Source organism: Oncorhynchus masou, chromosome 29, assembly GCF_036934945.1.
Source record: "Oncorhynchus masou masou isolate Uvic2021 chromosome 29, UVic_Omas_1.1, whole genome shotgun sequence".
Classification (NCBI taxonomy): domain Eukaryota; kingdom Metazoa; phylum Chordata; class Actinopteri; order Salmoniformes; family Salmonidae; genus Oncorhynchus; species Oncorhynchus masou.
The window spans coordinates 73,236,427-73,259,752 of NC_088240.1; the positions used below are offsets into that span (position 1 = coordinate 73,236,427).

The window sequence follows — 23,326 nt, forward strand, 5'->3', positions numbered from 1 at the left end:
CAAGCCAAAATAGAGTGAAAGAAAACCAATGAAGAATCTGAACAGTTAAAAGCAGGACCAGGATTGTCCAATAAAAAGTCCACTGTTTGAGAGGGGTGAGAAGAACTCATTGTGTTGCTCCGTGCAAACAGCTAAACCCAATTGATTTTCTTAAGCTGCCGTGCGTAGGGGAGTGAAGACCCGAATCACCCTCAGCTCAACTGGCAAATGGAGACCATTTTAGCTAGCCTGTATATGGGGTTCTCATAGAATACTAATGTGAGGGAAATGGCCACAGCATCTATAGAAATTGATAGGAACCTCCGAATTGCACTGTGCCCATTGACCCTCAGATGGGAAGAGGTGAAGCGAGGTTTTACTCTGGTCAAAATCTGTCCATGAGGTGTCGAATTTGGTCAACAAACATGTATTGCTAATTTGCTACGTGACGCTTATTTGATCAAATAGAAGTTTTGTATTAGTTAGATTATTACGAATGCACTGATATAAGTGGAAGCATGTGACCTTTCTGCAACTTACCCCAAAACCACTTTATTTCGGAGTTGTGCCTGTTGTCACAGAGGACATCATAATAGATATAACCCGTTTATCATATTGAGGGCTTCCACCATTTTAAATGAGTCAACTGGGTGGGGATTCTAGAGTTGGGAGCAAAATCAGCCAATGAAGAAGAAAATTGGACTACTTTAAAATGTAGATAGCTAGGGTTGAGCAGTATACCGTATCCCGGGATATTTAGAAATACCCTCGGTATGATTTTTCAATACAGTTGTTTTTGAAAATGTGTACTTTTTAAAATAAATATCTGCATTCAACTTATGCACTAGGTAATAGATCAAGCAGATCGCAGTCATCATTTCCCATTACATTATTTTTCACTCTGTGTGCAATAAAAATATTTTTTAAAAGCAGACATTGAATATCCCCTTGAGCATGGTGATGTTATTAATACACTTTGGATGGTGTATCAATACCCCCAGTCACTACAAAGATACAGGTGTCCCTCCTAACTCAGTTGCCAGAGAGGAAGGAAACAGCTCAGGAATTTCACCATGAGGCCAATGGTGACTTTAAAACATTTAGAGTGATAGGAGTGATGGCTGTGATAGGAGAAAACTGTGACTGGATCACCAACATTGTAGTTAGTCCACACTACTAACCTAAATGACAGACTGAAAAGAAGGAAGCCTGTACAGAATACAAATATTGGAAAACATGCATCCTGTTTGCAACAAGGTACTAAAGTAAAAGTGCAAAAAAATGGCAAAGAAATGAAATGTTTATCCTGAATACAAAGAGTTATGTTTGGGACAAATCCAACACTGGTAACACTTCATATTTTCAAGCATCGTGGTGACTGCATAATGTTATGGGTATGCTTGTATAACAGTTTAGCTTCCATCCCTCTCCTCGCCCCTACCTGGGCTCGAACCAGGGACCCCCTGCACACGTCGACAACAGCCACCCTCGAAGCATCATTACCCATCGCTCCACAAAAGCCGCAGCCCTTGCAGTGCAAGGGGAACTACTTCTAGGTCTAAGAGAGAGTGATGTCACTGATTTAAATGCTATTAGCGCGCATCCCGCTACCTAGCTAGCCATTTCACTTCGGTTACACTCGTCATTGGCTAGGGCTTGGGAGTTTTTCTGAGGGGGGGGGGGGACAACATTGAATAGAGCTAAGCACAGTCAAAATCCTAGAGGAAAACCTGCTTTAGTCTGCTTTCCAACAGATACTGGAAGACAAATTCACCTTTCAGCAGGACAATAACCTAAAACACAAGGCCAAATATACACTGGAGTTGCTTACCAAGACGACATTGAATATTCCTAAGTGGCTTAGTGACAGTTTCGAATTAAAATCTGCTTGAAAACCTATGGCAAGACTTGAAAATGGTTGTCTAGTAATGATCAACAACCAACTTGACAGAGCTTGAAGAATATTGAAAAGAATAATGTGCAAATATTGTACAATCCAGGTATGGAAAACTCATAGGGACTTACCAAGAAAGACTCGCAGTTGTAACCTCTGCCGAAGGTAATTATAACATGAATTTACTCAGGGATGTGAATACATATGTAAATTATGTATTCAAATTCTAAAAATAGGTTTTCACTTTGTCATTATGGGGTATTGTGTGTAGATGGGTGATTTTTGTTTATATTTAATCCATTTTTAATTCAGGCTGTAACAAAAATTTGGAATAAATCAAAGGGTATGAATTGATTCTGAAGGCACTGCAATAAACAATCTTTGTTAGAACTCAAGATTCCATGCATCTCTGCATTAATAATATCACACTCACTTATAAAACATTCCATGTTCTTGTCAAGGCACTTTAAGTGAAATTTGTCTGGTGAAAACAGCTGGTAAAGAATAACATTGTAAAAAAAACTATACTCTAAAATATTTATTTTATATCTATTCTATTTCAGATTCCCTCAGTTCATTTGGCATGTCTGTCTGCCCAACAGAAGATGTGATCTCACATCATAACAATGGTGGAGACTAGGCAAATACCACCAAAAACAAAGTGTGTCCTCAAAATATACATCTTCCATTATTTACACTGGGAGAATATTAATCAAACCAGCGGAACATGACATGATTGATGGAGGTGCTGGAGTCTTGCTGGTCCTCAGAGCCTTCGAGAACAAGGGTTGCATCAGAACAGCATAAAAACCTAATCCCAAACCCATTTGAAATCCTTTGTCTGAGCAGTAGCGAGCCCCATGCAGGCCCTCAGTGGGTGTCGGAGGCTGGTCGAGGCTAGATGGATGGATAGCTCTGGTCATCATGGGGGGACTCGTCCTCAATCAGACGCAATGTTCCATATTCCTTATTTTTTTGTCTTGTCCTGTCAGACCCTCAAACTGTCTACCCGCTGTCTCCCCCCCCCCCATATCCCCCCCATCATCAAACCCCCGTGTTCTTGCGGATCCAATCTCTCAGCTTGGTGACACGCGAGTAGACGCCGGGCTTGTTCCGACGAGCGCAGCCCTCACCCCAGCTCACAATGCCTGCCTGGAACCACATTCCACTTTCCTCGAAGCACACCAGGGGACCCCAGAGTCTCCCTAGTGATGAGAGCAACAGAGGACAGAGACATTACATTGGGCACAAAGGACATTTGTTTAAGAGTGTTTTAAGATGCAGGTGTATGCCATATGTTTCTATTTATAATTGCATGTGTTTGTAGTGTGTGTGTGTGTGTGTGTGTGTGTATGTATGTGTGAGTGATAATGTAGCCTGCAGTGCGTATCCCTCCCACCTGACAGGCGTCAACCCCTCCAGACAGGAAGCCGGAGCAGAGCATCCTGGATGTGACCTGACCCTCGGTGACCACGTTACACACCGTGTCGTTAATGATCTTCACCTCCGCCTTCTGCAGCAGCCGTGCTATGGCACCTGACCGCCACGAGAAAGAGAGGACACGTGGTTATAACTAGCAGGAGACAACCTTCATGTCCACTAGCTAAAACCCAAGTGCTAATGAGTTGGCTTTGTGTTGGCTAATGGGCAGTTAAGAGATCCCTCAAGAGGGAGAACGAGGGAGAAGGTCTGGTATGAAATATGGATGTGGAGGAAGGTGTAATGGAAGAGAGGGATGACAGAAAAAAAGATGTAGGAGAGATGAAGGGAACAAGAGGAATTACATGAGAGCTGAGGAATATATCAGGGTGGAAGATGAGGGAGAAGGAATGGGAACAGGGTGACAGAAGACAGGGACGTCATGAGAGATGAAGAGAGGGATGTCATGAACGGGAGAGGTGAGGGTTGAGAATGAATGGGGAGAATGTGAGGGAATGTCAGGAGGAGAGGGATGAAGGGAAGAGAAGGATGCCATAGCGATGAAGGGAAAGACGCCATAATGGGAGACAGATGAGTAGGGATGACATCAGGAGAGGGAGGGATGGAGAGAGAGAGCACGAGGAATGTCAAGATGATTGAAGAGAAGCATGCCAGGATGAAAGAGATGTATATAACCACAGAGGAGTTGTATAACACACCTGACTGAGTCAAATACTATGCCAAACGGTTAGTATGTGAGGTGCGCTGATTCAGCACTTTCTTGGAAAATTCCACTGTCTTTTCTCTCCATTCCTATCAAATTAAATCAAGTGCAGCTCAAGAATATGGAAATACTTGACCTAATGCACAGTATTTGACCCAAGTCTGCCTTCTGAGAACAGTAGTGCTGGTCTAAATGACCCTTCATACCAAATCCAGCACAGCCCAACCATCTTGAAAGTATTCAACATGTATATTCAAAATGTTTGACCTAGGGATGGGCAGGAGTAATCGAACAGATGTCAAAAATCGATCTTTAACCAGAGAATGGTGGTAGTGTGCATCTCCCATGTTCAATTTCCTGCCAATTCGTGCTCAATCATTGTTTTCATGGGGTGAATTGTTTGTCAAAGTTGATGAATCCCAGCTATATCGCCATAGTATCACCAACAGTAAATGTAGGCTACCATTAACCATTGCCATTTCCCCATTCATCTAGAATGTTTGGTTACGGTCATTTCAGTTAATTCAATGTATTAATACGACATACTATTCTCATTCTTGTAGTGGAGACATTGTTTGGAGAGCTCACAAACTACACGGTGATAATGAAGTGGTGGTTTATTTAATTAGATTTACCAGTTTTCTATCAACAGTTCTGATTTCTTCGTCTTGTCAGTATTGTTCTTCGTCTTGACAATCTGGACCCTCTATTTCTGAAACTATCTGCCGCCATTGTCGCAACCCCTATTACCAGCCTGTTCAACCCCTCTTTCAGATCGTCTGAGATCCCCAAGGATTGGAAAGCTGCCGCAGTCATCCCCCTCTTCAAAGGGGGAGACACCCTGGACCCAAACTGTTACAGACCTATATCCATCCTGCCCTGCCTATCTAAGGTCTTCGAAAGCCAAGTCAACAAACAGGTCACTGACCATCTCGAATCCCACCGTACCTTCTCCGCTGTGCAATCTGGTTTCCGAGCCGGTCACGGGTGCACCTCAGCCACCCTCAAGGTCCTAAACGATATCATAACCGCCATCGATAAAAGACAGTACTGTGCAGCCGTCTTCATCGACCTTGCCAAGGCTTTCGACTCTGTCAATCACCATATTCTTATCGGCAGACTCAGTAGCCTCGGTTTTTCTGATGACTGCCTTGCCTGGTTCACCAACTACTTTGCAGACAGAGTTCAGTGTCTCAAATCGGAGGGCATGCTGTCCGGTCCTCTGGCAGTCTCTATGGGGGTGCCACAGTGTTCAATTCTCGGGCCGACTCTTTTCTCTGTATATATCAATGATGTTGCTCTTGCTACAGGGCAATTCCCTGATCCACCTCTACACAGACGACACCATTCTGTATACTTCCGGCCCGTCCTTGGACACTGTGCAATCTAACCTCCAAACGAGCTTCAATGCAATACAACACTCCTTCCGTGGCCTCCAACTGCTCTTAAACGCTAGTAAAACCAAATGCATGCTTTTCAACCGTTCGCTGCCTGCACCCGCACGCCTGACCAGCATCACCACCCTGGATGGTTCCGACCTTGAATATGTGGACATCTATAAGTACCTAGGTGTCTGGCTAGACTGTAAACTCTACTTCCAGACTCATATCAAACATCTCCAATCGAAAATCAAATCAAGAGTTTCTTTCTATTCCGCAACAAAGCCTCCTTCACTCACGCCGCCAAACTTACCCTAGTAAAACTGACTATCCTACCGATCCTCGACTTCGGCGATGTCATCTACAAAATTGCTTCCAACACTCTACTCAGCAAACTGGATGCAGTTTATCACAGTGCCATCCGTTTTGTCACTAAAGCACCTTATACCACCCACCACTGCGACCTGTATGCTCTAGTCGGCTGGCCCTCGCTACATATTCGTCGCCAGACCCACTGGCTCCAGGTCATCTACAAGTCCATGCTAGGTAAAGCTCCGCCTTATCTCAGTTCACTGGTCACGATGGCAACACCCACCCGTAACACGCGCTCCAGCAGGTGTATCTCACTAATCATCCCTAAAGCCAACACCTCATTTGGCCGCCTTTCGTTCCAGTTCTCTGCTGCCTGTGACTGGAAAGAATTGCAAAAATCGCTGAAGTTGGAGACTTTTATCTCCCTCACCAACTTCAAACATCTGCTATCTGAGCAGCTAACCGATCGCTGCCGCTGTACATAGTCTATCGGTAAATAGCCCACCCATTTTTACCTACCTCATCCCCATACTGTTTTTATTTATTTTATTTTCTGCTCTTTTGCACACCAATATCTCTACCTGTACATGACCATCTGATCATTTATCACTTCATTTATCACTCCAGTGTTAATCTGCAAAATTGTAATTATTCGCCTACCTCCTCATGCCTTTTGCACACAATGTATATAGACTCTCCTTTTTTCTACTGTATTATTGACTTGTTAATTGTTTACTCCATGTGTAACTCTGTGTTGTCTGTTAACACTGCTATGCTTTATCTTGGCCAGGTCGCAGTTGCAAATGAGAACTTGTTCTCAACTAGCCTACCTGGTTAAATAAAGGTGAAATAAAAAAATAATAAAAAAAATTGCTTGAGTGCGCACAGATGTAGACTACTTGGGCTGAGTTTAAACCCTTTCGTATGTGTTTTATGTAAAAGTCAAGTGTTTTTTTTCTTCAATAGAGTGATCAAAGTTGTGCAACTATTTCTTTCACAGAAAATAGATTTGTGCAACACATTCATCAGGAAATAGCTTAATTTTCATCAGATGACAACCGAAGTGCAAAGCTATTTGGCCAGCAGCCACACAATTAAATGAGCAAGGTCTTTGTTTGCAAAAACTATGCATTGCCATCATATTTCTAGTGTTTATCATATAACGAATATAGCTATCTACATTTCTTAATCTAATGTTTTGTTTGAAGTTACATTTTACCAGAGAAAAGAGGGCTACCGAGAAAAGTAGCTACAAATCAGTCAGAGTGCTGTCTGCTGATAGAAATGCCAGTTCGTGAATTCTCAGAGTGAAGAAGCGCAACAGAAGCACATAGAAATTTCTGCTCGGCATTAGACTAAGAACAATTTTAGGTTTGCATTTAGAAAATGCAGTAAGATTATTTCCTTATGCGCTTTATTTATCTTTTACATTGTGCCACTGCTAGGCGAAGCTGTGAGTGACCCCGCCAAAACCGAGCCCCTCATTATGGTTTCAATGAATGTTTCTCAAATGGCACTTGTTTTTTTTATTCACTGAATATACTAGGAAATATGGGGCAATTTAGCAATTAGAACATGTTTTCTGTAAAGGTTATGATAAATTAGGCCTTTTTGCACACTGTTGGCATATAGATAAATGCGCACATATTTGTCTGTAGTGTATTCTAATATACTTTATTTTATTTGAGTACTCCTGTACAAAAAATAATAATGTGAGTACTCGAACAGGAAAAACATTTCAAATGCCCATCGCTAGTATGACCCAGTTCTGTAGCATAAAATATAAGTAAATGTTAACTTTGACCCCATGCACTAAATCAATTGCAACATTAGCATTTGAAATGATTCAAAATATGTATTGTATAGGACCTAGGTCTATAAAAACAATAGTGTAACTATATGATCGCCCACCTCCTTCGCGGAGAGTGCCCCAGCCTGTAACCCAACAGGACATGCCAGCAGGGAAGAGGTGGGAGCGTGCGGGTAGGCAGATGGGGTGGATGGTGTTGGTGAACTCCAGCGGCTGGCTCAGCTCCAGCAGGGCAATGTCGTAGTCATAGGTCATCTGGTTGTAGTCTGGATGGGTGATAATGGTCTTCACCGAGCTTCTCTGAACAGTATCCTGCTTATACTGGTCCTGCATGCCACTGTATGTCTGCCAGTTGGAGGCCACGTGGTTTCTAGAGGAGATGAGGAGGGCACCATTATTCAGTTATTCTGCTGGCCTCTCTGCCTTTGAAATTTCACTTGAAAGGTTTTTTTTATTTTTTTTTACAAAGTACAGGAGTAGATAGAATTAAGTGTGGGTATGTTAACCAGGGCCAAGGGCTGGCAGTCTTATCTGAAAGGGGCCCGTGTGGGGGCAGGCTTTTGCTCCGGCCAAAGCAGAAACACACCTGATTCAAATAAGGAACTAATTAGTCTTTAATAAAGACTCAATTGATTGAATTGGCTGTGTAAGATAAAGTCTAAGATTGCCCACTGCTGCTATAGGATACGGGCTTGAGCTACTCCTATAGAGCCTATCCACAGCATACGAGAATGCTGTCTGTAAACACAAAGGAAGCCGTTTCTCTTCCAAGCTGACTGTGTGATTGTGAGAGGAACCAATGCTAGCAGCAGAGCTCTGTAAATCTGTTCATGAAACCGCTGCAGTGCACAGCTACATCATCCCCTACAGTGGCTGGCTCTAAATGGAAGAGACCACATCCATCCCAACACGGCAGTGCTGGATCACATTCTAGTGCAGTGCTAGTGCTCCACCTACTGGCAGCCCAGCTAATTACACACATGAGTATATACACTTTAATTAAGGCTCGGGACAATACTGCCCCCTTTGGATGAATTGCGTGCCCATAGTAAACTGAAAATAAATCTGTCCAAAATTGCTAATATATGCATATAATAATTATTATTGCATAGAAAACACTCTAAAGCTTCTAAAACCGTTGAATTATGTCTGTAAGTATAGCAGAACTCACAGGGCAGCCAATCTCCCAAACTAGTTTTCTCATCCAGAAAGTTGGGCCAACTTTGACGTCATCGCCCCCACCCTTCCCAACCAGCTATGGATCTGCGAACAGTTTCTATGTCTTCCGCGAGATGTCCTCTATCAGTAGAGCGTTTAATTGTGCAAATCCCACGAGCTTTGACCTTTTGGCAGGCAAAATTGTGAGTGTCGCGAGAAAATAGATGCGCGTTCGGGTGCGAATTGTACACAGTCATTCCTCCGTTCCAGATTGTCTGAGAAGAATTGCTTTTGTCCTGTTGAATCGCCAATTGTATTGTACGTTAATAACATCCTAAAGCTTGATTCTGCACTTAGTTTGACCAGTTTAGTCGACATATAATAAGTAATTTTGAAGTTTTGATGCGCAACTTGTTCGGGACCAGAAGTCATTTTGGATGCATTTCAGCTGAAACGGGTAGCATATGCTAATACAAAGACACACGACTTGAAACCAAACGATGTTTTGGGTAAGTATGACTCCTTCCACTACATTCTGATCGAAGACCATCAAAGGCAAGGGAATATTTATGTTGTAATTTTGTGTTTCTGTTGACTCCAACATAGCGGAGAAATATTGGTTATGTCTGAGCGCCGTCTCAGATTATTGAATAGTGAACGATTTCTGTAACGTTAAAAAGAAATGTGACAAAGCGATTGCATTAAGAAGCAGTGTATCTTTCTAACTATATGTAGAACATGTATATTTAGTCAAAGTTTATGATGTGTATTGCTGTTATCTGGCGGAGCTATCTATAATTTCTCCGGACATATTTTAGCATTTTCTGAACATGGCGTCAATGTAAACGGAGATTTATGGATATAAATTGCATATTATTGAAAAAAATCAATTGTACTGTGTAACATGTCCTATTACTGTCATCTGATGAAGATTTTCAAAAGGTTAGTGAATTATTTTTCTTTTAATCCTGCGTTTGTGATTGCATCTTTTGTTCGACAAAATGGCTACATATCGTCTGTGTCTTTGTGGTGGTTTGACATACATATGTGCTATGTTTTCGCCATAAAACATTTTAGAAATCTGACTCACTGGGTAGATGAACAAGGTGTTTATCTTTCATTTGAGCTATTGGACTTGTTAATGTGTGGAGGTTAAATATTTCTAAGAATATTTTTGCATTCTGTGCGCCATCTTTTGAGTTGAGCGTGGGGGGGGGTGCCCTTGGGGAACGTGTAGCGTGAACACGATAAAGCTGCTTTGATGCAAATGTGGCCCTGAAGCATCTCTTCTAAACAGTATAATCAGGGGGTAATTTCTCAGTCCTTGTGCTGTAGATCAAAACTCTCCTGTGTTGCGTAAAGCACTGTTTACCAACCATACTCACGTCTCTTAGGGCTCTGTTCAATCCACAGAGGAAAATCAGCTTTACAGCATGATTGAAATGTATAGGCAATGTTCCCACTTTAGTGGAGAACGCATTCATGGTAAACGCTGCACATGTTGGCTCAATATCTTTACATTTCTATTGTGGAACCTGGAACTCTTCAGCATTACAGATTGAAGAGTCCTAAGCATTAAATGAACGAACAGGATCCCTAAAAGGATGTCCTCTGGAATAATGAATAATAATAACGAGAATGGGGCACCAACAAACTAAGTTAACTCAGTGAAGTAGATGAAAGACAGCAGAGTGGCCATAAACTACCCCCGGGCGTGGGAAAGAAGGACAAAAAAAAGGTGTTTGAAAGCAGAGTAGAGGGAGGTGGGAGATATCAGAGGCTTCAGAAGCAGAGACGGGACGATCTGTCTGTGAATAAGAAACCAGAAGAGGGAGGTGTGAGGGGTTCCATGTACACATGCAAGGCTGGAGATCTTGAAAGAAGAAGTCAAGGAGAGAAGCTTCAGTAGAGTAGAGAAACCATAAACTACCCACAGGCATGACAGGATAGACAGACTCAAAAAGAGGCATAGAGAACAAAAGCAAAGCGGGAGGGAGGGAGGGAGGGATGAAGGGAGGACATTTGAAACAATAGGAAGGACACTCTGCAGAGAGGCAGGAAGAAGGGAGAAAGGAGGAGCAGGGAGAGCAGTGTTGTGTATGTGGAACTCACTCAGGGCTGATGGTCTTGAAGCAGTGGGCGGCAGATAGGAGCCAGCGGTTGGAGATGATTGACGCGCCACACACATGCCCACGGGTCTGGAAGTGCAGGCTCACCTGCCAGGGCCACTCCCCCAGCTGCGCATTCTCCCCGCCCACAATACGGTTAAGCTTATATGGCCGGACGCCACAGTCTGTTGGGAAGTATGGCGGAATGGAGGACCGGAAGAGGAGAGAAGGAGAAAACAACTTCAACTTGACACCGTAGCCTTGGTGCTGAACCGCGCGGCTCATTGGAATTATAATTATAAAGGTACCGACATATTAGGTTATCAAGGTACCGACATAGGCTAGGTTATCAAAAAAACACTGCCAGACCCCGAGGCTTGTAGGAAAGGAAAAACACAAAAATATGAAATATAACACAAAGAATGAAATAAATAAAAGTGCTGGATGGAGGCCCTCCGGCTTGTTTGGTGCTCTGTAGACAAGTAGCCAGTCATACGTTATCCCAGCCACACTACCCTTCTGTCCTGTAGCTCACTGTTAGGAGTGACAATGATGAATTTACAACTGGTCTCGTGCTAGTCGAGGTTTTTGCATTAAACAGGAGTTCTAAAAGTACATGCTAACTCATGGATGTTTTTACAAAGACAGAGAGAGATGCTCAGAGAATAGGAAGTGAGTGAAGATGTAAATGGAGGAGGAGGAATGAAAGAGCTTGCTGCTGGGTTGTCTCGTCTTACCGCAGCCCTCCTCATCTGATTCGTCGGTGCAGTCTTTGACCCGGTCACACTCAGCGTTCACCTTGTTCACACACGCCTCGTTCTTACACTTAAAGCTGAAGTCAGAGCAGGTGCCAGGAGCTGCACAGAGAGAGAGGTGGATAAAAATAAAAAGTCAAAACCCATCATGAGATCATAAGAAAACACATTTCTGATTTTAAAAAACAATCCCATTTTTCATAAACCTATTTCAGTGCTTGGCCAGGTTTGATGAAAAAGCAGTCAGTTAGGCATTAGAATGTAGTGCACCATACACAGTCATGGTGCTGTGGTTTACATTGATTGGCTGTATTGATTGAGACGGTCTAGTCTAACATCCCACTTTCTCCACAAAAGTGAGATTGAAAGGAGTGACAGGCTTTTAACTGTTGACTTACAGACGGTACAGGAAGCCTCGTCACTCCCGTCCACACAGTCCGTCTTAGTGTCACACACCACATCCTGAGGCAAACAGGTCCCGTCACCACACCTCCACTCATTCTTAGCACAGCCTGGGGGGAGGAAGGGAAAGAGATTTACTGATGTGGCCAGACTGGACTCTTGTTCTCCCTTCATCCCTCCCCCGCTTTGTGCTTTGAAAGGCTGAATGCATTATACATGTTTAAGAGTTGACAGAGGCCGAGCAATTGGGCAAGGCTTCCAACAAGCCACATTACTGATAAAGTAAGGACCACACACAGCTGAGCTAGGAGCCAGTGTCCATCGATTAGCGCCTTTATTGTTAGCACAATTAGCATGGCATTAGCGGGCCATTTAGCCCGCAGACTGGCATTACATAGATAGAGATGGTCTTGTCGACTAGGAGGCTACTCACTGCAGTGCTTCTCATCACTCTCGTCACCGCAGTCGTTGACACGGTCGCACACCCAGTACTTGGGCTTGCACATCCCGTTGTCACAGGCAAACTGGTCCTTTTCACATTCTGAAAATAGCAAGAGGAACTGTCTAGTGTGTGTCAGAGGCTTCTATTACACAGACATGCACACACACAGGAATGTGAGGGGAGTGGGAAGTGTGTGAAGGGAGGGTAAGGGGAGAGGTGAGGGGAAGAGAGAGGGTTGAGGTGCAGTGAGGAAGGGAGGGTTGAGGTGAAGTGAGGGAGGGAGGGAAGAAGGGGAGTGAGGGAGGGAGGGTTCAAGGGAGTGAGGTAGGGGTGAGGCCAAGCGAAGCCAGAGTCTACTTACTGCAGTTCATTTCATCACTCATGTCCCCACAGTCGTTCCAGCCATCACAATGCAGCTCCTTCTTGATACAGAACCCAGAGCCACAGGCAAACTGGTTGGGGCAAGCTGCACACAGTAACAGAACGGAGGGAATGAGGAAGGAAGGAGGGAGACGGGGGAGGAGGCGAATGAGAGCGAGGGAGGAGAGAGAAAGATGGAGAGCAAGCGACAGAAGGAGTGTGAGGGAATCAGCGTATATCCGATCTATCCGTCTTGTTGCCATCTGCTCATCCCTATTGATCAAAGCAATTAGAAATCCATTATGGCCCAAACTCTGAGAGAGCAGCACCCCAGAGGGTGGATGGGACTGAGACGGAGACTAGAAGAACTCCAGACTGATAAAACAGACAATAAACACGCTCCCATGGTGATTGGTGGAACTGTGATGTCAGAGATGCAGTCTGTAAACCTCTATCAATTCAATTCAATTCAAGGGCTTTATTGGCATGGGAAACATGTGTTAACATTGCCAAAGCAAGTGAGGTAGATAATATATAAAGTGGAAATATAAAGTGAAATAAACAATAAAAATGAACAGTAAACATCACACATACAGAAGTTTCAAAACAATAAAGACATTACAAATGTCTATATATATATATATATATATATATACAGTGTTTTAACAATGTACAAATGGTAAAGGACACAAGATAAAATAAACAAGCATAGATGTGGGTTGTATTTACAATGGTGTGTGTTCTTCACTGGTTGCCCTTTTCTTGTGGCAACAGGTCACAAATCTTGCTGCTGTGATGGCACACTATGGAATTTCACCCAGTAGATATGGGAGTTTTTCAAAATTGGATTTGTTTTCGAATTCTTTGTGGATCTGTGTAATCTGAGGGAAATATGTCTCTCTAATATGGTCATACATTGGGCAAGAGGTTAGGAAGTGCAGCTCAGTTTCCACCTCATTTTGTGGGCAGTGAGCACATAGCCTGTCTTCTCTTGAGCGCCATGTCTGCCTATGGCAGCCTTTCTCAATAGCAAGTCTATGCTCACTGAGTCTGTACATAGTCAAAGCTTTCCTTAATTTTGGGTCAGTCACAGTGGTCAGGTATTCTGCCGCTGTGTACTCTCTGTGTAGGGCCAAATAGCATTCTAGTTTGCTCTGTTTTTGTTAATTCTTTCCAATGTGTCAAGTAATTATCTTTTTGTTTTCTCATGATTTGGTTGGGTCTAATTGTGCTGCTGTCCTGGGGCTCTGTAGGGTGTGTTTGTGAACAGAGCCCCAGGACCAGCTTGCTTAGGGGACTCTTCTCCAGGTTCATCTCTCTGTAGGTGATGGCTTTGTTGTGGAAGATTTGGGAATCGCTTCCTTTTAGGTGGTTATAGAATTTAACGGCTCTTTTCTGGATTTTTATAATTAGTGGGTATCGGCCTAATTCTGCTCTGCATGCATTATTTGGTGTTCTACGTTGTACACAGAGGATATTTTTGCTTTGTGGAAGTTACCTGTGGCGCTGATGTTTAGGCCAAGGTATGTATAGTTTTTTGTGTGCTCTAGGGCAACAGTGTCTAGATGGAAATTGTATTTGTGGTCCTAGTGACTGGACCTTTTTTTCAACACTATTTTTTTGGTCTTACTGAGATTTACTGTCAGGGCCCAGGTCTGAGAGAATCTGTGCATAAGATCTAGGTGCTGCTGTAGGCCCTCCTTGGTTGGTGACAGAAGCACCAGATCATTGATATAGATATATATGTTGAAGAGGGTGGGGCTTAAGCTGCATCCCTGTCTAATCCCACGACCCTGTGTGAAGAAATGTGTGTTTTTTGCCAATTTTCACCGCACACTTGTTGTTTGTGTACATGGATTTTATAACGTCGTATGTTTTACCCCCAACACCACTTTCCATCAGTTTGTATAGCAGACCCTCATGCCAAATTGAGTCGAAGGCTTTTTTGAAATCAACAAAGCATGAGATGACTTTGTTTTGGTTTGTTTGGTGGTCAATTAGGGTATGCAGGGTGAATACATGGTCTGTTGTACGGTAATTTGGTAAAAAGCCAATTTTGACATTTGCTCAGTACATTGTTTTCATTGAGGAAGTGTACGAGTCTGCTGTTAATGATAATGCAGAGGATTTTCCCAAGGTTACTGTTGACGCATATCCCACGGTAGTAATTGGGGTCAAATTTGTCTCCACTTTTGTGGATTGGGGTGATCAGTCCTTGGTTCCAAATATTGGAGAAGATGCCAGAGCTAAGGATGATGTTAAAGAGTTTTAGTATAGCCAATTGAAATTTGTTGTCTGCATATTTGATCATTTCATTGAGGATACCATCAACACCACAGGCCTTTTTGGGTTGGAGGGTTTTTATTTTGTCCTGTAACTCATTCACTGAACCATCTCTGGCTGAGTGTCAGTCAGTGTGTCACTGGGTTTGGGGCACTAGTTAAGTTTTTATAGTGACGATGGCGTCATATAGCAACTTTCACTTGAATAGCACCACCACTCCCATATCAGTTACCAGAGGGGTTTGAAAACAGTACCATAAAATGGTAGCACCTTCATAGGACGTTTCATACAATCCAGAGTCATATATAAACACCAGAGAGAAACTACTCACGGTTGGAAGGATCATATGCGTTGTACTGAGCCTGGAAGCCTTTGTCCGTGAAGGACTCGTCAGAGTGGAACATCACAACCAGAGAGCTGGTGGTACTGGTAAGAGCCAGAGAAGACAACTCCCCACAGTATCTGACACAAAGCACACAACGTTTATTTGAGTGGAAATGCTGACATTGTATGTCAATGGGATGTCATGGTTTAAAGCAGAGAACACATTTCCTTCATCCTGTGATAATCAATAAAGTCATACTGTTCTATAGAGCTCCAGTACGTAGAGGACAATTCTTACTTGGTGCCCATGACCTCTATGTAGTCTTTGTGACACACCCTGACGTCCACTCTCGGCTCCTTCATACGGAACATGGTGAACTTCACACGTACCTGCTTCCCTGCAGGGACCTGAGACAGGGTTGTGTTCATGTGAGTCCTAAGAGTTGGAAAATGCCACCACTCCACCCCTTTGCTCTGCTCCTTAGAGGTACGCACTTGTTCCTTCCTTCTCATAGATTCTAAATAAATGGTGCAGGAAATATGGTGGGAAGTCCCTTGAGCCTGCTTACACCAATTCAATGATTTGAAATTCACAAGGGGAACGGGACCAAGTGGGAGGTGTAGGGAATTGGAACTTAACCTACAGTAACTGAGGCAGAACACCTAGCCCACATCCTTCCCCCAGACCCACAACCTTAAGGGCTGCTGCTGCAGCAATAGGACAGATGAAGATGGAAGAGGTACCGAACAGCCTGGCTGACATTCTGCAGCCTCAGCATTCCCCTCATACAGAGCTATGGATGGTGCAGGAAAGAGGGGACTAGAGGGACCAGAGAGTGAGGGGGGAAATAGAGAGGTAGCAGAGAGAGGGGGGTAACAGAGGGGGCTATGGTGCAGGATCACCTACCTCAATGGTCCACTTGCAGTCCAGGGCTGGGGGATAGAAGCTGGGGTAATGGGGAGAGCTAAAGTTCCCCTGAGCATCATTCAGGACTCCTCCACAACTTTTGGCTAAAATGGCAACAGTTGGGTCATTAGAGTGTTCATCATGTCAACTTAGTGAAATATGGACTGTTTGACTGGTATTGTTGTTGTACATCTTGATAAGGGGATGACTGTGTGATGTTATCTTACATGTTGTTAGGGGGATGATTGAGTACTCTGCACTGAAGCCAGGCCTCTGGACAGCACTGTCGGTGACAAGGTTGATGAGCATGATGTTACTAGACGACACCACCTCCAGGGGATTGCTGGGAGGCCTCTGACCACACTTGCTGTAGGAGGAGATTCATACAGGAAATGGAGACATCAGCCAATGACAGGGCTGGGAAACACTGATCAAGGTGTGAGACTTCCATTCATTCACTGACAGAATGTGGTGCAGGCATGAACGGCATAAACCATCAGTATACCATCTACACTGTGTTGTTAAAGTGACATAGTTCACTTTTAATAAAACACATGAATCAGAAACCCAAATAAGCACATTAAATACATTTGAAATGTCTAAATAACTGTTGAGAACCCACATATCAAAAATCATTAAATCAACTATTAAAGGGAAGAAAAATAGCCCTGCCCGCTCAGACACACAGCATTTCAAAGTCAAACAGGTATTTTAGCTAAGCGTTCCTGCAGCGTGGGCCGGTGGCCAGAGCCACAGCGGTGTGAATGACGCTGCAAGAGCAGCACTACATCTACCTGCAGCAGGGTAATGCCATTACAAACTATTGTATTAAGGCCCTCAAACCTGGTGTCACCTTGGATAAATCTGATAGGCTGAGCAGTAATATAAAAATCTCATGCAGCGCCTGGCTACCCGCATTTGTTTGGCGAAGGGTTTGGAACTTGAAATTGCCTACAGTGTAGCCACCACTGATTTGCACTCAGGTTGCCGGGGGGGGAGAGACGCAAAAAGAGTCCACAGACAACCAAACACAATTACACACAGCAGCTGGGTGGCACCCCTGGTAGATTGGAAAAGAGAGATCCTTCTGAGCCAACTCAATCTCACTGAAGGTCCCCAATGTTAACAATGAAAGACGACATGCTGGGCTAAATGCACCAGGATCCCAACAAGTGACTAAAATCACCAATGATGTATTGGGAATGAAGTCCACGGCATTCGCTACACTTCAAAACGACCGTTTTCTCCCACATTTTTCTATTCCCACTGGGGACCTTAGCCAAATACAAAGTGATGTTCCGGTCCCTCTTGGGAATCCTGGAAAACTACATGACACACTTGTACTTTCTTTCCTCATTAAGTAAGCATATGTTGGTACTGGTAGTATGCATGTCTTGGTTGGACCCTAATTAATAAAAGGTTGTTAACAAGTGGGATACACTGAGTGTACAAAACATTATGAACACCTTCCTAATATTGAGTTTTACCGCCCACTTTTACCCTTAGATGTTGGCCATGTTGACTCCAACGCTTCCCACAATTGCATCAAGTTAACTGGATGTTCTTTGGCTATTCTTGATACACACAGGAAACTGATGAATGTGAAGAAAAAAAATCAGGCAGCGTTGCAGTTCTTGACACAATCAAACCCGGTGCGCCTGGCACCGACTACAATACACCATTCAAAAGCACTTACATTTTTTGTCTTGTCCATTCAAACACACACAATCCATGTTTCACTTGGCTTAAAAAGCATTAACCCGTCTCCTCCCTTCATCTACACTGATTGGAGTAGATTTAACAGGTGATATCAATAAGTGATCGTAGGTTTCACTTGGATTCACCTGGTCAGTCTGTCATGGAAAGAGCAGGCGTTCCTAATGTTTTGTATGCTCAGTGTATGTTTATTGGTAGGACAAAGAATATATTATTTATTGTGCTGAAAGAAAGCAAGTTTGACGTTGACTTTCTGCTTCCTTTGTTAACATAGCGTTATCGATTGGAAACAAACCCGCATTCTCACAGCACAACTTATCAATTACACTTAGCCTAGACACCAGGCAACCACCTTCGATTGAACAAAGCCAATTTGTCTCACACAAATGTGGAATCTTACAATTTAATTCACTTGTCTGTGTATGACTGCTGATATTAAGATGGAGTTTGTCACAGATTTCCTTGGGCTGTGGAGAATCGTGGCATTATGACTATAACACTGGCCTGATTCAGCCTCTCTCATCACCATCCTGTATGAGAGTCTTTGGGTCCATGAAAAGCACTAATACAAATCTGTGCATTATTCATATTATTTATTTATCATCATCACAGTAGTGGTTGTGAGAGCACTCACTGAGTGATGGCCTGGGACTCATCCGGACTGAGGGAGTCGTAGATGGACACAAAGTCATCGGAGCAGTCGTCCTCTATGTGAAAGTGGGAGAAGCGGACTGAGATGGCGTTCTGTTCCGGGGCTCTGATCTGCCACTGGCAGCGGGACTGGGCCGGGTACTGATCTGGAAAGCCTGGAGACTGGAAGCTCTGAGCTAAAGTGTTAGCCTCCAACCGGAAGAAACACTCGTAATCTGACGGCCAGGAAATGAGCAGCATAACAGATTACATTAGTAGATGTACAGACATAAATACAGTAGCCCAACAAGGCTGTGGGTTTTCCCTGGTCAGGTCACATGCTAAGGAAAAACAGACTCGCTAGTCCCAAAAGTGCAAATGCCAAGGCACATGACAGTGGGAAAAAAAGATTAGAGCTGTGTTGTATGGCATCAATCAAAATGTCATATCATGGTGAGGAGAAATGTACACATCTTATACCACATCTACTACACTGTTCATCAGTGTCAACTATCAACTCTCATCTGAAATTAAATTTAACATGCGCAAAATAGATTGAGGATTACGCCTCAACACAGAGGGTAAAGAAAGACAAGTGAAATAGGCCAACATCCACTTTTATTCAGTAGTCCACTCATGTACTATATAGCCAGGGCTCTCAATCTCTTCATGAATGGAGCAGCAGCAGCATTATGTATCAAGCGGGGCAGGCATTCGTCACAGACTGGCAGCAGCGAGGTGAACATCTAGCGGGCTGGAAAATTACAGCGAAATGTGATTGAAACGGAGACAGTGGGTTTTACTCACCGGCTCTGGGGTTCCTGGCCATCCTGGGGTCTGTGCCTGGAGAGAAGGGGGGGGGGGGGGCGAGGGTGAGAGACAGAGGAGTGGTGGAGTAAGAGGGGGAGGGAGAAGAGAGATGAAGGAGGAGAGGGAAAGGGGAAATGAGGTAAGGAGGGAGGAAGGGGGTTAAGAAAGTGTTACCAAACAGAAGATGAGAGAGTGATGCATGGGCGTATAATATTGGACTGTTGTTTAACGTCCCCTCGCCCCGCGGAGCCCAGGGATACATCTCTGTCTGACAGCCACATCAAATCATATAAACTGAAATAATTTTAAAGAGAGCAAAACCACTAAGTAATATAAGGTGACCTATTTGGAATGCAATGTGAAGTAGACAGAAGCTAGAATAATGATAATGGCTACAGCCAGGCAGGCAGGGAGCTAGAAGGCAGTCCAGGCGCCAACTACTGTAATGTCATTAGAAGATCCAAACTACATAAAGTGTCCAATCTCTGATACAATAGAAAACAGAGTGGTGTCCCTTATACCTCCACGTTATCTTATTAGGGCATGTCAGAGACATATACCTGGCATAGAACAGACATTAATGCAGAAATCAGATCAGATATGAATGCTTATGGAAGATGACAAAGAGGGGGCTTGCTTCAGACAATACATTTCTCTTCATCAAACACGCCCCTTTAGTTGAGGGGAGACCAACCATCCTTCCGGAGAGCTACTGGGTGTGCAGGCTTTTGATCCAACCCTGTTACCCTCTCATTCAGCTGATCAAAGTCCTGGTGAGCAGCCAATTAGTAGAATGATAGGTGTTGGATTTGGGTTGAAGCGGAAGCTTGCAGGACTCTGGGTAATTGGTCTCTGCTTGCTTAGTTTAAACCCTAAGCCCCTAGATAAACCCCCTGCCCCAGAGACTGCACCCCCTGGTTTGGTCTTGACTGGGTTGTACTAACTACTAACTCACGTGAGGCAGTGACTTGGCTGATGTGGAGGCTCTGGCCGGAGCGTTTGCCCTGCTCCCTGATGCCGTTCCACAGCACCTCCAAGACCCGCTCCTCAGAGAACTCTGGCAGCATCTCCAGGTCCGCTGCAGGGATGTCAAACTGGGTCCAGTAGTAGGCCAGCACCCCCTCACTGGAGAGAGAGGGGGACTTGAAGGAAGAAGACCAAACTATACTGTACATTACCAACATGCAGAAACTCCACATCCCAGAATGCTCTCCTACCTGAAGGCGGTCACCACAGATGTGGTGTAGTACTTGGAGAGGAACTCAACTTGTTTGTAGTTGATCTTAAGCTGGTAAAAAAAAAAAAAAAAAACATAAAAATGATCCTTCACTAGGTTACCTGACGACCCATTTGCTGTTACCATGGCGAAGATAGGGAGCCGTGACCAGAGTTCAGCTGAATCCTCCATATAAGGTTAATTGATCAAGGTTACCATGGTGTTGGGAGTGCTCCAGGTATTGGCCAGTTAGATACCAAGATAAGTTTGTGTGAGGCTGCAATAAGGCCCCTGAGAACAAGTGTGTATGCTTGCATTCCAACTGCCTGCATGCCATGAATAACAGGGTTTCCATTGGAGATCCCATGGAGGACGAGTGCTTTCAGCTACAGATATGTGAAACAAATGTAGAAAGAAACTGGATATCTAATCCTAGCATGTGTTGTTACTAATCATGCTGTCTATTCATAGTGTGTGGGTGTTAAACTCCAGTTCAGACTGTGAATAAGAACGCATGTAGCGGACATGCAATTATCAGGCTGGTAAATGTTAAATCCAAAAGGTACATTATAAAGGCAGTGTAGCTGAACTCACCTCAGCTCCCTGAAACAGACTGAAGAGAATAGTGAACGATCTTCATCTGTATCGACTCTGATAAGACCACATTGAGAACCGAGACTTTTCAATGGACCACAATGGACAAAGTCCATTAACAATTTCAGAGAGCAAAATGCGTGATCCACTGAAGTTAAACCCAGAAGTGTAGAATGTGATCCCATTGCCGTTTTCAGAGCTCAAACGAGAGACGAAGTGTATCAGTGGTCATAAGCGGGGATTTCAAGGACTCTACAGAAAATGAACAACTACCCTCAAGGCCTGCTTGCCTCTGAAATAATTTCAATAAATCCCTAAAGCATAAAAGTTAGTGATTCTCAGCTTTAAAAAAGGAATAAAGCCTCTAAGATTTTTGGTGACAACCCAAGTGGGATTTCCTTACTCAAAGCTTTCTAAGCACAAATGCCATATTCTACAGCAGGAAACAGCAGACTACCAAATCAACCACACCACCAAGTCAACCACACAGCACCTCCAACATACAGGGAGGTGCATTGTTCCCGCAAAAAAAAAAATATATATATATATTCTTTAGTCTTGCCAGTGGAGCCAATAGTGTGTTGGTTTCTGATTGGCTTTGTTAGTTCATTTGCATATACTGTAGACCCAATCACCAACATATAACGACACTTTGCTCTACTGCATCTGCAACACATGACCAGAGGAAGAACTGAATGTACCAAGCAAAGAATAATGGTGGTGGCGTGTTCTGTTGTCTCATTAATGCTCAGTGAACAGTCATCCAGAATTCCATTCAGACCACCTTGGTTTTCACACATACCTTACATTGTCACCCCTGCAGCCATACATTCTAAAGCAATGCCACACTGACCAGGGGTTTAGAAATAGCAGTTTATCATTGTCATGTTCCCAAGTGGCGACTCTAATGAAAGGAAATGTTGGAGGACGTAACAGAGTAACTAGATGATGTCCTCTCTTCCAGTCCACCCACACAAATATGCCTTTAGTCAGCTCCTTCCACCAGGAGAAAAACATGCTGCGGCAGATAGCTACAACAAACCTTACAAGAGAGAGAAACTGAATCTCAGTCAGTTCTGAACTCTGGTACCTGACTTAATACCGTACCTGACGTAAAGGGTATTGTGGGTGGAGGTTAACTTGGTAGAAGGGTATGGGACCTGTCATCAATCTATCCATCAAAAGTTCAAGGAATTTCAACTTTTGACGCAGGCAAGAAACTGATTGGAAATGACGGATGTCTGTCTGTCATATCATCACTTTTGTCTGTCACCATATGACCACCATAGAAAAACTAAATCTGTTCAAACTGTTTTTCAACAGAACATCACCAGGACATGGTATCTGAGCCTAAATCGGGGTCAAACTCACAATCTCTTCCAGGTCGTCTGCCAGCTTGTTGAATTCTGTGCTGGTGGGGTCCTCCAGATTCTGGTTGTAGGGCACATTGTCCAGCTTCATGTGCCCGCTATACACCCGCTGAGCTGGGACACGCTTCATACTTATGGTGGCCGCAGACTCCCTACCTTTGACTGAGGAAAAGAGAGTTGGAGAAAGAGGAAGTCATTTAGAAAAATTCTACATGCAACATCAATGCCTCCTCATACACTTCCAGAGATGGTTAATAGGATTCTCTGCTGGAGCAGATAAAAAGAGAACAGGGATTTAGGAGAATTAGGAGTTTGTTTATCTTTTGATTATCTCTCTGTAAAAGCCTCTTTGATCAGGCTGTAGACTGAGCGTGTGACTGTCAAGGTGTTCCGTCTACTCTGCACCGCGCCACTTTACTCCCTTGAATTATTAACACCAAACAAATTAAGGCCTGTCAAACAAACAGGTTATCAATGGCAAATTAAAACTTCAAAACTTTCCACTTATTACAGATATTTGTATCAAACGTCTAGGCCTTCAAAGAAGCAGTCAGGCAGCGCCTGTGAATGTGAAATCTCCTGGGTGTGCCCGGTAGATGGCATGTTTAGATTGGCCAATGGCAGTTGGCTAGGGCTGCCAACTCAAACCCAAGTCTTTCTGGTCAATCATAAAAAGCTGTTTGCCATTATTTACATTTCAGCTATCAATGTTCAGACTTTAGATGAAACAAACC

The 23,326-nt window shown here is 43.7% G+C and overlaps 1 pseudogene; it reads right to left on the reverse strand.

Moving 5' to 3' along the window:
• Positions 1 to 2,913: 2,913 nt before the first annotated feature.
• Positions 2,914 to 23,326, reverse strand: part of LOC135520472 (suppressor of tumorigenicity 14 protein homolog) — a 42,395-nt pseudogene continuing 21,982 nt past the window's right edge.